At 34.5% G+C, this 14,721-nt stretch overlaps 1 long non-coding RNA gene across 1 annotated transcript; it reads right to left on the bottom strand.

The window, feature by feature from the left end:
- Positions 1-12,107: 12,107 nt before the first annotated feature.
- LOC136800595 (uncharacterized) lies at positions 12,108-13,121 on the bottom strand. Its single transcript, XR_010845730.1, has 3 exons — positions 13,097-13,121; positions 12,395-12,509; positions 12,108-12,171 (listed from the first exon to the last, which is right to left on the bottom strand). It is a non-coding gene; the product is annotated as an uncharacterized lncRNA (long non-coding RNA).
- Positions 13,122-14,721: the final 1,600 nt, after the last annotated feature.

Genomic DNA, 14,721 nt, shown 5'->3' on the forward strand with positions numbered 1-14,721 from the left:
TGCAACGTAATATATTTTAAGTAAGACTATAGCCAGTCTATTCGGTATTCAGAAAAGAGATAGAAAGATTAATGGTACAGGGATTACCAAAAATTTCCATTTTCACCTATTTGAATTCATTGCAGAATGGAGATTTTTCGCAAGCTTTCTAATAAAATGTTACCAAATTCTTGAAACTTAATTGAAATCCCATGTTCTTACTTTCAGTGCAACATTCTTTTTCTTTTCCGTGGTGAAGTGAAAGACCCAGCGTTTTTGTAATCTTAAAATCATATTTACCACAAAAGAATGCGGCTATCGCGAAATCGCACCCTTACAATGAAGATCGTAATCGTCAAAAATAAGGCACGCTGGTGACAATACAGTATTTCGCCATCAATTTTAAATCTTTAATCCATGTTTATCATGTTTTGTTAAATCTCCTCCTTGATTAACTCTCTCGCAGCTGTTCGCGAAAGTTAGTTCTAGCGAAATGCAGAAGTTTCGCGACTCTGCCCGTTCCTTTGTTATCTAAAGTAGCATCGGTGGACCAATTGTGAAGCACGCCATTTTCTCTCATTTTAGATTGACGTTTGCGTGATAGTTTGTTTTTATATTCTCTTTGTCTTGTCGCTGCACATTTTTTAAAACAAAAAGCTTCATTTAACATCCAGAAAATTGTCCTTTTACCTGTTTACGCTTTAAGTTTATGTTTTCAAAAACAAACGCTATATAGATTGAAAGTGAAACATATCGCCAGATTTCGAAAATATGCCCTCGTGAAAAAAAAAGAAGGTGTTATAGTTAGAATTGATCAGTCATTCTAAACGAGGCGCAATTCTTTCACTTTTTCTTGCTTGAGAAAGGTTGAAGATTCATCTAGGGGCTTTAATCTCAATTAAGTCTCCCTTGACGACCAAATCCGTTCCTGCAAACGGGGTTTTTGTCGCAAGGTTTCGGGGCTTTTGAAGGTGAAGTAAGATTAAGCGGAGCTTAATGTTTCTTCCTGTGTATTTTAGGATATAGAATTTCGGTGCAGACAATGGTGGAGAAACCTGTTACTTATATTTTGGCGAGATGTCCCGCATCTGCGTTGCAACTTTGTTATGGCAATGAACGATTGGAAGATTACATTAGAATCAACAATCAGCCTTACATATTTAGTAATGGAATCTCGTTTAAGGACAAAATGGTCAGTCTGAAAAACGAGGAATTTCCACAGATATCTGTAAAGCCAGAAGGGCTAGATAGGCAACTTTAAGCTTTCTCCAGCAAAAAAAAAGTGAAGCAAAAACTTGACTTTTTAAATTTCGTGCCGATGGATAGGATCGAGAATTTTAATTGTTTTTTCGCAGTGCGAGATCAAAAAAAGTAGGCGGCAAACGATATTTCACATCTCTCAAACCGGTGAAATTGCATATTTTAGTCACGTGACTTTGGTAGGAAATCCTTCCAAACCTAGGCTTCACTTTTCGATAAAAGCTGCAAATCTAGCCCTTCGGGCTTTACAGGTCTGTGGGAGTTTCCACAAATTACTCATAATTAAAGGCATTTTACATCATCTCGGACTAGTAAAAAATTTAGAAACCAATTTTTTCACATATTGAGTATCTGCTTAACTTATTACCCGAGTTGCTTTGAGGTGTTTAATTAATGGGATAAACTTTCGCGTTGATTAAATTTCGCGGATTTGGGTGTCATCCGCGAAAATCGGTGAAATTAAGACCCAGTGGAAATTTGGAAAAATCCGCGAAATATTTCTAAACAAAACTCAAAATATGTCAAATAAATACTTTTTGAATGGTTACTTGCATCAAAGAGGCGCAAATAATGTGTTTTAACAACCAACATGTATGATTTGACATTGAAAGTCACAAAACCGTTAAAATATTGACACCCAATAGTGCCAGCCGCGAAAGTTTATCCCAGTAAAGTATAACATTGTTCATTAGATTTTTTCATTCTGCCTGTCAACTTGAGGCAGGACAGCAAAAAGGGGGTAATCATTTTTGTTGGCATTGTCCTATGAAAGCATCAAGAGGGAAAGACTTGGCCCATTTGTTGAATTGCGAGCGGCAGACAGTGCAAGAGAGGATAGACAAGCTAACAATGACACGGTAAGATAATTTTTATTTCGATCAAAAAATATTATTTATTGCAAATATTTCATCAAATTGTTTTCTCCCTTGTTCCCGGTGTTCATGATTGAATCACAAACAACTCCCATAGCATTATCTTTTTTTTAGCTACGGAAGACAATCGATCGTAAACGGCATCGTAAATCCTGCCGAAAGAATCACAAAGGGCAAAAATAAAGACGTATTGAAAGGAAAATACGACAACGAAATGACTGGAATACACCATCTGCCTGCATTTTTGTACGAATCCCGGAAGACGGAGTTGAAAGATGTTGGTCTTGAAGACTACGAAATTTTGCCAGTAGAGCCACTTCACACGATAGCGGGTCACATCAAAAACATCTACCAGGCAATGCCTTGCAACCTGTCGAAAAAAGAAAAGCAAGAGTTGGAAGATGCGATCGATGCTTCGTTTTCAGGTAAATAAACTGAGAACTCGCTCGTTTAAAGGAGAACTTTGAGATTCCATATGTTAAAAAAACATAAGCTATGCCACCTTAAAGGTTCAATCCCGTGTAAAGAAGACCGTGTAACTAATAGCATAACTCAGTCTAATGTATTTGATTATGATTAAAATATCAACTTTTAAAAATCTAGGGAAAGATGCGAAACGGTGTACAGACTATCATCGCAGTCTAATTGACGTTACCATCTACATGAAGGATAAGATAGAGAAACCATACCTCAAAATTCTTCAACAGTTGGGTGAAATCCAAGAGATTATGTATGCCGAGGAAAAGGATAGAACATCGAAAACTATCCTCCGATTCCACAATTTAACGTTCCTGCATGCTATAGATGTTGTACGGTTGATCAAGATTCCAAGGGGTATGACAGAGAGAAAGCTTTTCGGACAGTATTACCACGCCTTGATTAGCCACGCATCCCAGCAGTCCGTATCATTAACTTGTCGTCCTGTAACGCGGAGGCCGAAGAGCGTGCATTCCATTTCTTCAAGGAGGTTAGCAAGAGGACGTCCAATCGACATGCTGAGCAGATGTTGTTCAATGCTTTCATTCGTTTGCAAGTTCGTGAAGATTGGGAGGAAAACTTGGGGTCTGTGAGAATAGAGAGAAGAAATCTTATCAGCAAACATGCAGACCTACTCAAACCAGACAGAAATAACACATCCGTTCCATTTTGGGTCATCGAAATGTTTCCCAGGGCATGGCAGGCGCATTTAGAGAGAATCTCTGACTATCTCGACATGAACGTGTGGGAGGAGACCCCTGATGGCATCATTTTCCATGACTTTGACGATTGCATAAAATTCCCTCCACCCAGACACTTTCGAAGTACTACCATGAATGATGAGTACAGGTTAGTTTGAAAAACCTTCTCTTAATAATCTTGAAGAGATGGTCAAGTTCAACGCAGATGGAAAACATAGAAAATTGAGCAGTCTGGTATAAACTCTACTTTCATTGTTTCAAAAGCTTTTTCTATCACCTTGCCGCACTTGATTTTGTTTTGGTCTGTATAGATGTGCTATGAATTGGGAATACTTTTCAACTCCAAATGATTTTATAATGTTATTTCGAATTTTGATTTATTTCTCATGTTTCTAGTCTTCATTGAACTCGGTGTCAAAAATTATCAAAAAGCAAAGTTCAGCCAGAAATTTAGCCCACTATTACTTTGAAGTACCTAACCTCCCCTCGCTATATGCAATGCAAAATGTCCCATCACAAATAAAGACATCAATCGATTTCTTTTCAGGCATTTGGAGATGAAGAGAACCTTAGTCTGGGAGATGAAGGTAATGATAGATTTATTTTAAAAGCAGTTTCAACCAAGTAGACAGCTACTAGAAATACTAACCTTTTGTTTACAACGAATTGATTTGAATTTATTATATTTAGACCAAGCAGTGATGGTCGAACAAGAGACAGCATGCGGTGAACAAGATCAGGATGTAGCTAGATTAACAACAGACTGCACAACTTCAACTCCCAAAGTCTATAAACAAAAAATTTGAAGGAAAGTGATCACAGCTTCAAACTGAAATAACTAACTTACAGATTGACGATAGCAATAATAACAATATAAATAATGAGGAAGAAGAGTTCCAAAGCTTTTTAAGGATTTTGCCCAAACCCATTTAATCTATAAACTGTATAAAAATGGTAATATGAAAAGAAAAGTAATTTAGAAATTAATTTCTTACCACTTGAATTCCAGTTACTTCAGCAACAACACCAATTACTCCTTTGGCAAGAATGGAACTGACATCTAAATATAATGAATATGATACAGGTGACTTTATTGCTAATCTTTTTTTTAACAAAAACAATTTGTAATTGTTTAAAAGTGTAACAGTGCTAGTTAGAAAGTTCAAAGAATCATATCTAAAAGATAAACATTTTAAACTCCCTAGAAAATCAAGATATGCCATGTTGTTCGAAATCACTCCCTGTCAATGCCAATGAAGACTCGAGCGAAGGTAGGGAATCACTTGATTATACATTAACTTGGTTAATTTTCCCCTCCACTGTCTAGGAGCACTTCACTTGCCTCTTTCTATCTTTACCTTCCAAAAACAACTTAAATTAATGTACACAACTATTTCACATTTTTTATTTAATAGCTGAGATTAAATTTTCCTTTCTATATCTCAAAAGGATCAGAAACAACTTTAACATAAAATTCTTTGTATAGATGAAGCTGATCCCCAGACAGATCAACAATCAACAATAAAAACACCAACAAATGAACAAGAAGGTGAATATAGCTTTTCTTTCAAGGAAAACTGTTTGAAAGCATGTACAAAGTTTCATTTTTTTTCTAATCCTAACATTTTTATATTATAGCTGAAGCAAAACAATGCCCTCGCACATCTAGAGCAAACCAATCAAAAGGAAAGAAAAAAAGTAAGTAATTTAAAGGGTAAATTTGAATCAACCACCAAATTAAGTTTCCATTAAACTAAATTTTACAAATTATTGAATTCCCAACAAATTTGAATTACTGTAATTTTTTCCCTTGTCCACAGGTATTGTTTTAGAAATCACAGACCCCATTGCAAATTCAAAGACAGCAAAGCATTTCCAGGATATTCTTCGAAAAAATGATTTGATCACTCAGTATGCCAAGTTCAAAAATATACTGAAGGCAAAGTTTTCAGAAGAGATGCAAAACAATTTCAAAGACGTTTGTGCCCAACTTGAAGTTTTGTTAAAGAAGAGGGAAGAAGAGCTGGCATCTCAGCTTCAGAGTTTGGAAATTTGCTCATTTAAGAAAAACACTGGTATTTCAACTGTGCCAAAAGATGAAGAGCAAAAAATGAAATACAATAGCCTAATGAATAAACTGAAAGTGATCAAATCACTTAAAAGATGTCTTTAAATACTTTAATCTTAGAAGTTTTAGTGAGACTAATTTTAGCGTATAGGGAAGCAGCAGGAAAATCTTGATTTTTTTTTGATTTATCATGATTTCAAAAAATTTCGCGTGGATAAATTTTAGCAAACACTCGCGTTACATTATTGACTGAGTTCGTTTTCTAGCATTTCTATGCACTGAAACCCTTCCTATTGATAAAAATGTATCAAGGCAATATAACCAGAAATTTAGCGCGGATAAATTTTAGCGATCTGTCGATTTGGTGTGTTTTAGCGAAATTTATTTTAGCGAAAATAGGGAAAACTCGCTAAAACGCTAAAATTAGTCTCGCTAAAATTTCTACGATTAAAGTAACAATTATTTAGATAATTTTAGTGAATTCTTTTTCTTTCTATCATTATAAAACAAAACATATTTTTCAAAAATTTCAGATCCAAGTAAGTTGTTTATAATTTTAGGGAAGCCCAAAGTTCAATCCCGATGTAAGAGAAATGTGTCATTGTAAAATTAGGGTCTCCTTGTCTTTTGTCTTTTCTATTTGTCCATGGAATGTTCCTGTTTTTTTATATTCATTTATGTATTTTTTATTTATTTACTTAATTCATTTTTCTGATTATAGTAACTTGACTATAACGACAAGTTTGTATCGTCATGTCCTAAAGTTTAAATATAAATTTACCGTAGAAAATAGGTACATTATGTAATATCATTTTTTTCTAGTATTTATCTTTCTATATAAATAGTTCCTGAGATTTTTATATATGATTTTGTGAAGTAGTGACATCACAATTGACTTTTTTTATAGGCAGTTCCTAGCAGTTTTGTACATAAATATTAGTATTTATCTTTCTATATAAATAGTTCCTGAGATTTTTATACATGATTTTGTGAAGTAGTGACAATTGACTTTTTTATAGGCAGTTCCTAGCAATTTTGTACATAAATATATTTATATAGAAGTCTTTATCTCTTTCTAGTACACAAAAACTTTGCCTTTTATTTTTCTATCCCTTTGGCCCTGTCAATTTCTAATCAATAATATCGAACAATATTAAGCAGTTATTGGACAAAGTTGAATCCAATATTTTTCATATTGTATGAGAATTTCTCGTTTTCGAGTCTGCTAAATTGCGTGGGTTGCGTGGGTGCGTGGGTCAATATTTTTGCGTGGGTCATTTTTTTGCGTGGGTGCGTGGGTCAAAATATTTTTCGCGTGGGTCAATATTTTTGCGTGGGTCAAAATATTTTTCGCGTGGATCAAAAATTTTGCGTGGGTCAAATTTTTTGCGTGGGTCAATTTTTTTGCGTGGGTCATATTTTTTGCGTGGGTCATATTTTTTTGCGTGGGTCATTATTTTTTGCGTGGGTCATATTTTTTGCGTGGATCATTATTTTTTGCGTGGTTCAAAGTTTTTGAGTGGGTCATTATTTTTTTGGTGACTTTTTAGCTAACTCGATTTGTTTACCAAATTAAAACTTTCGAACTAGCTAACACGTTTTTTTTGTCAAATTAAAATTTTCAAGTTATTTTATACAAAAATGTGTTGTGTATATATCTACGAAAACTAAACAAAAGCACACAGTTTTTATGTAGTAACACCTTGTGGTTTATTTTACATAGCTGCACTTATATTTACTATAATGTTATACAGAATCAGCACGAAACCCGTCTAATTTTTGTAGACACACTTCAGGATCACACTTTTGAATTTTAGCATGCTATATTTCAGGATTCCAGTGTCATGGAAATAAACACTATAACTTTAAGCAAAAAAATGAGATATGACCGTCCATTGCTTCTTTCCTTTCTATTGAATTTTTTCCTCCCTTTTTCTCTTGGTTTGAAAAAAAGTACAGCGTCTTTATTTCGTCCAATTTTTTAAATTGGCCTTTAATGTACTTAAATCAAAGAAATTACAAGTGGGGTGGACGAAATAATTGACAACGATTAAATTGTTTAGTAATCGGTCGCCTTATGAATATAACTTTTGCAAAAAGAATTTCAGATTTTGAGGCCATTTGCTTTGTTCTTTAACACTCAGAGGAAACCCAAAAGATTAAAGCGTGCTATAAGAAGCTATAAAGCTTCTAAAAAGATTCTATAAAGCTTCCACTTATAAAAAGACACTCCTTTGTTGGAAACATTCTTTCCGACCTCGTTTATTGGAACAAATTCACCATATTATTAGTCAGAAAGTACGGAACTGTACAGCTATGCAAAATAAACAAAATAAACCAAAACGTGTTATGTAAAACACATCCAACATTTTGGATGTGACCAGTTCGAATTTCAAGGGAAGGAATTTTTTCGAATTACAGAGAAAATTTTGACCCACGCAAAAATTTTGACCCATGCAAAAAATAATGACCCATGCAAAAAATATTACCCACGCATAAAATATGACCCACGCAAAAAATATGACCCACGCTAAAAATTTGACCCACGCAAAAAATTTGACCCACGCAAAAAAATATGACCCACGCAAAAAATTTGACCCACGCAAAAAATATTTCGACCCACGCACCCACGCAAAAAAATTACCCACGCACCCACGCAACCCACGCAAAAAATTTGACCCACGCAAAAAATATTTCGACCCACGCACCCACGCAAAAAAATGACCCACGCACCCACGCAACCCACTCAAAAAATTTGACCCACCAATATTTAGTAGACTCCTCGTTTTCAAATATAATTCATAATAAGCTTGTAAATCTGGTTTCTTGGCAGTTTTTTATTCAAAAGTCTTATTTTCATCACAAAGATGCTCAATTGTCATTGAACTTGTTGTGTGACGTCAATTTTTGAAAATGTAGCCTCCATGGAAGCTATATATTCAAAAATATTAGACAGCCAAGAAGCCAATCAAATATCGCTATTTACGCACGTCGGATAATAAAATCAATATTATTGGAATACTCACAATTTTTTGGACGTCGATTATTTATCCATTATTGTTTTTGATTGATTAAATCAGTCGTTTGATTATCATTTTTAAGTTTTAAAAAACAATCAATGATAAATTGATGTACTGGTTAGGCTGGATTTTATTGCCATTTAAAAGAAGATTTTTTTTCCTTCAAAAACTTCAAACAATAAAAAATCAAAACTCTTATCTTGTTTGTCTCATGCATAAGAATCGTGATTTCCCTGCTAGTACTTCTGTTTTTTATTCAAAATTACCTAAATGTAAACAGACTGTTAACCCTTCCATGGACAAAAAGTTCATAAATCGCCAAAAAAAAAAATTCTGATGGACCCACCTCCAAAATCTAGGGTTGGGTGACGGCAAACCAACAATTTTTTAAGCCCAGCCTTATCACACGACTTTGAGTGCAATACAAGAAATATTTTGAAAGTTCTGAGATTTTTCCATAATATCGGTAAAATATCAGAACAAGTAAAACATTGAGTATTGCACAAGAAGTTATGTGATAACTAATTTATTGTCACCCAAAAAAATCTTTTATGTCCATTTTTTGTTTGTTTTGATTCTGTCTATTATTGTGTTCTGCATTCTTTTGTTTTTCGAATGTTGAACATTCAAATGAACTTTTCGAAAAAGAATATTCAAAAAGAGTTTTGAAAAAACTAACTCTCAGCGGGGAGAAATTATCAAAACAAGATGAGAAGTTCTCGCAATTGTTTCTAGAGATGTTTTTTAAATGTGGAGAAATATGAAACATGAGAAATATGAAATATCGCAAATATTTTGTGTTCTAAACCAATCAAAGTGCTTATATTTTTTGGGTCAGCAATAACATTCATTAATTGATAGATGTTTTGTATCAATTAGTAATCGACACCATCGATACTATAAGGTAATCGATATTGATCGTTTGTCGATAACAATAGGTAGCTTATTGATAGATAATCGATGAAAGATTGATTATAGACACTACTTTGAGGTAATCAATATTAATTTAATTAATCGATTGCTCATCGATATTTATATCGAATGCTGGCTAATTGATATTCCATTTTTTAACCTCAGTTAGCTATCAATTAATATCGATTGTATCGATTTAAATCTATTGTATCGATTTAAATCCATGATCAATTTTATCGATGAAGACTGTCTGGTATAAAGCAACAGAACAAAACTGCTACCTGCAAAGATTACGACCCTGCACACTGCCGTAAATTGTACAGTGTTGTCCGGTGGGCGTACGCTAGGAACAAGTCAACCTATTTTGACCACTGTACAAGGTACGGCAGCTACACTGTACAATGAACGGTGGGAGTACTCGTCCAATATAGCCGCCCTTGACTGTTTTTACGAGCGATCCAATAAGCGGTCCGCTTGGCTGCCTTAAAGCAGTAGAAAAAACCGACTGTACGTATGCATCGTCTGGTGGGAAAATGTACGGTGTTTTGGAATTCTAACCTAAAATCCCACCATACATTTAAAAACGCCCACCGGACAGCACAGCAAAATGTATGGCGGTGTCCAGGGTCGTCAAATATTTGTGAGCGTGCAGGCCGTCAAACAAAGAAAACCCAAACAAAATAACTTAACTCTAAAACTGATATTTCTTGTGAAAATTTCTTTGTCAAAAGTAATGTCCACAAGCTACACCTACCATCCCCCAATAATATCCAATTGGCATTTTCCCTGGCAATTTCAAGTTTGGATATGGCTCCATCAGGTGGGAGACTTTAAGTTTACAGTTGGTTCAATACAAGTACTCAAGTTACAAATGAGTTTTGTAAATAAAGTTTATCATTCCTAGGCACTACTTTTAAACTATCTTCTCTAAGCTTTAGTTACATTTTTTGCCTAGTATCAATTAAAAACAAAATGTAGTGTGATTATCGGTAACACTCTGAAAGAAAACATACCTCCACAGAAGACAGGAAATGAATGTCTTTGAAACAATTATTCACTAAAATAAAACTTCTAGTAGTTGCAAAACATCTCCATCGTAACAGTGATTGGAGACTGCCACTAAATCCATCAAATATTCACTTGATTATGGTGGATGAAGAACTTTAGTTAATTTAAAAAATCAACTCCATTTTCCGCCATTTTCTCTGTTTGAAACTTTCAAAGAAAATACAAAATAGAGACCGCAACCGGAACACAGTTGTGAGGTTGAGGCCGTCAAGCAACGCGGGGGTGCCCGCTATATTTTTAGTAACCGGAACAATTACGGAACTATAGGAATAGAAAATATATCTGACCCGGCCTTTTTAGCGCCGAGTCTATAACTCATCTTTCAGCCTTAGTGAATATTCTTGGCATAAAGGTTCGGTCTATTTAACCTGAAAGTGACAATTCATGTGTGAAAAGAGACTTTTTTAAACAAGATTTTCAACCTGTTGAAAGACCCTCATCCTACTCATTGCCTTTATCTTATGTGGAGCCATACTCAAGATACTGAAATGTATGGCTGGTGCCCTAATCAGGGGCGTATCTAGGATTTTTAGGATACCCTGCAAAAAAGATTCAGCTATATATAGTGATTCAGCTATATATAGTGTCTAAGGAGGGCCCACGATGGTTGGGCCCGACGGTGTAGAAAATTTTTGAATTTTGACCCTCTAGATTGGCTAAAACAGCCACCTTTTTATGCCCAATGAACCAGAGATAAAGAATTAAAATTCATTTCATTTAAACACAAAATGAAGCTGGTAAAACTAAGATAGTTTTTTGGGTTAAAGAGTTTTAAAAACCAAAAAAGAGTGGCCTCTAAAATATGGAAAAAATGAAGGAAAGAGAAAGGAGGTGTAAAACATTGGCAATTCAATATATCAATGACAAAAATCATAACTATCATGAATTTTTTTAAGTACTTTTTGAACTTTACACAAAAAAGTGAAAAATGATAGCAAAATAATACAATCGCACACAAAAGATTATAAATTATACAAAAATCTTTATCTGATCGTGATAGTAGCATTAACAATAATAATAATAATATTTACTAAACTGTCTAAAATTTTTTAATATAATTTTGATTCTTATTATGTCAAATTTATTTATCTTATTGCTGCCAAAATGTGACTTAATAATTTCAAACAGATTAATAATAATAGCTTTTTGCCATTTCAAATGAAAATTTAGAGAAAAAGAGCACAACTATTTTATTCAGACTGCTAAAAAAAAGAGTATTTCATTAGAAAATTGATTAATGTGATGCATTAAAGTATCCAAAACTAGAATTTGTACTGAAGCTGAAATCTCTATAGTTCGTTCATCATGAAATTGTAGTCTAGCCCCATTCTGGTGTCTCGTTTGGAACTGTTTGCCAAATCAAGCAGGGAATCCTGTACCAGGGGTAGAAAGCCCCCAATCCGAATTGAAAACAAACCATTGTCATCAGAAACTCATTTATTCATTATGTACATAATGCAGCATGGTTATGTTTGGTATCAAAATTTAGTTGTTGTGTTATAAATTTTATACTTTGTATATACATTATGCATCCAAATTCGTTTGCATTGGCAATAACATGTCAAAATCGAATCAAGATGTACTTTCCAGAGATGATTTGGAAAAATGACAGGAAAAATTGTGAATCCCAAAACTTCCAAGAAACTAAATGTTAGGTACACATCATCATTTTGATTGAATTATTCCATTCTGTTGTTTCCATATAGTTAAATATGGTTCCACTCATCTGTTTACAAAGATTTCATACCAACCACGTGAAGGTGCAAAATAATCCATTGATCTAGGGGCTACTGGACAGTATGATGGCAACTAACCTGAAAGTATATAATGAAGAGAGAATTAGGATCTTTGCAAGCTACACCTACATTAACAAACAAAAAACAACAAAATTTAAGTCAAATGACAACTGGACAACCAATAAAATTAATCTTATATAATAACCGGCTGACTGTGGGTAACCGCCAACCGCAATGCTTTCATGAGTCTATCTACTAAACTTCTTGGATGGGTTTTTTTGGTTCTGAGAATAATACTTACAATTCAGGAAAAGTTCTGCACACGTGCAAGACATCAAAGTGTATCCATCGAAGAATTTTTGCCCACAAGATGGAGAGAAATGGAACTGTACAGGCAATTTCCATTTGGAAGAGAACTAAAACAAAAGAGAGAAATCATTTTTAAGATTGTCGTGCAGTTTTTATGACCAGTACTTGACTGGCAGGTCAAATACAATCTGTTTGTGTACCTCAAAATATTGTGGGCGAAAAACCCACCCAGCTTTTTCTCTCCCCAGAAAAATTTTTTAACCGGCCAAAACATATTAAAAACATTAGGGTGTCAAAGTCCTCAGAATCACAAAATTTTCAATGTTTTTTTTTTTCTCTTATTTCAAAATAAAACCACAATAGGTTGGTTGTTCCTTTGCCTCTTAAATTGCCACAAATTTATCTCCTGTCGTCAACCTTTTCTTAGCCAGTGTGATTGGCCAAACAAACAGTAAGTACGTACCCCGATTGATCAAATATCTTATAAATATTTCATGATTGGCCACTCACTCACCACTCACTCACCACACACAACAAGTGGTTTTGTTGATTACCAAAAATTATGACAGGTCATAGTAGGCCATAGGCAGATAAGTAGAGAAAGAAGGGGACGGGAAGCAGTTTTTCCTGCACTTATCAGATTATAAATGATAACATGCAGGCATGAAAAATAATAGAAAAAAATACCACATACCTTACAGATTTGACTTTCCTTGTTGTAATGGATTTCAGAAGATAACCATAAGAAGAAAAACAAACATTGAGATGACCTTGATGGAAGCCCTCAGATGAGAAGATCGAAAATGTGCAGGCTTCAAATTCTACAGAATTTGCGACAAAATAGATAAAATCAGGACTGTCCATTCTGTTTTTTCTTCTCCAAGCATCTAAAGCCATTTGACGAGTCTTGACTTTAAACGTTTTGACACTAACAGCCATCAAATCCCGGGCAAACCCTGCATTTTGACCTCATCCAGGTCTTTCTGCAAAACTTTGCAGGGTGCAGGCCTGCAAAACTCTTTTGTACACAAAATCTAAAATACAGACTCGAATTCACGCTTCTTGTAACGCGACTTGATAAACAGTTTTCTTATATTTACCGCGGACTTTAAGTCAGTAAAATAAATCTAATGACAGTAACGAATGATCCGGAAAAATAACTCCGGGTAGGCTAAAAACAAGCTGCGACAAAAAAGACTCCGGAGCATACCCTGCGAGTGCTTGTTTTGCAGGGGTGTCGCACCGCCCCTGCTAATCACTTTGTACCATGCTTGCTGAAAGATTGGTTAAGCTTCAAATGCCCCTCAATTGTCCACAAGCCTATTAGGAAACGTACTTTTGAGACTGGAATTGATGGAAAACCAATTTTAGTAGATGGATCTGACACTGAAGAAGAAAAAAAAATCCGAAATGTTAAATCTGAAAAGAGAAGCTCTGGTAGCAACAAAGTAGAAGTGAAAAAAACGAAGAAAAAACAACATTCACAAACATTAAATGACTTTTTTTCTCCAAGAAACAAAAAGAAATCAGCAGTAGACAAAAAACTGTCACTAAAGAAGGATGTAAACAACTTTAAATATGAAACAAGAGGTGAAAATTCAGCACAAAACTTGGACGTACCGAATAAAAAAAAGAAAGTGAAAGCCAATCAAAAAGAGAACAAAGATCCAAACACTACTGAAAAAATAACAAAGTCAAAGGGATCTCAAAGTTATGATGTAATATTTTCAAAGGATTGGACTAAAATTTTTAATTGTGTACAACCTTGTTCAGATGGTGCAATCAATGCCTTCTACTGTACTGTTTGTTCAAAGAAAGTAAATTGCTCACATCAGGGTATAGGTGATGTTAGAAGATACATTGACTCAAAGACACATAAAGATTTTGAAAGACATTTAGAAAAGCAACCTAAAATTGACCAAGAAAAGCCAACCAATTACAAAGTAATTTTTTAACCTTGATATATTTTTAGCATCCATTAGGAAACTTCAGAAAAAGTATTTCTAAAAAATCGTGAATTTTCCGACCCTTGAGAGACTACTTTGAAATTTTTGTACCCCTTAGAGAGACTTTGGTGAAAAAACCGACCCTAATCGTCCACACACTGATTTTTTCCTAAGTGTAGCCCAGGTGAACAAACTGTCTACCTCCCCTCCAAATTTGAGAGAGGTTTTGAAAAAGTTGTAACGACTTCCTAACTTTCTCAACCTTTTAGGTAATCGAAGCTGAGCTGAGATTTGCCTTAACACTGCTAAAGCACAACGCTCCTTTTGCTATGGCCGATATTTTGTCCCCATGTATCCAAAAGACCTTTGACGA

This window comes from Clytia hemisphaerica, unplaced genomic scaffold (genome assembly GCF_902728285.1).
Source record: "Clytia hemisphaerica strain Z4C2 unplaced genomic scaffold, Clytia hemisphaerica genome assembly, whole genome shotgun sequence".
Taxonomy (NCBI): domain Eukaryota; kingdom Metazoa; phylum Cnidaria; class Hydrozoa; order Leptothecata; family Clytiidae; genus Clytia; species Clytia hemisphaerica.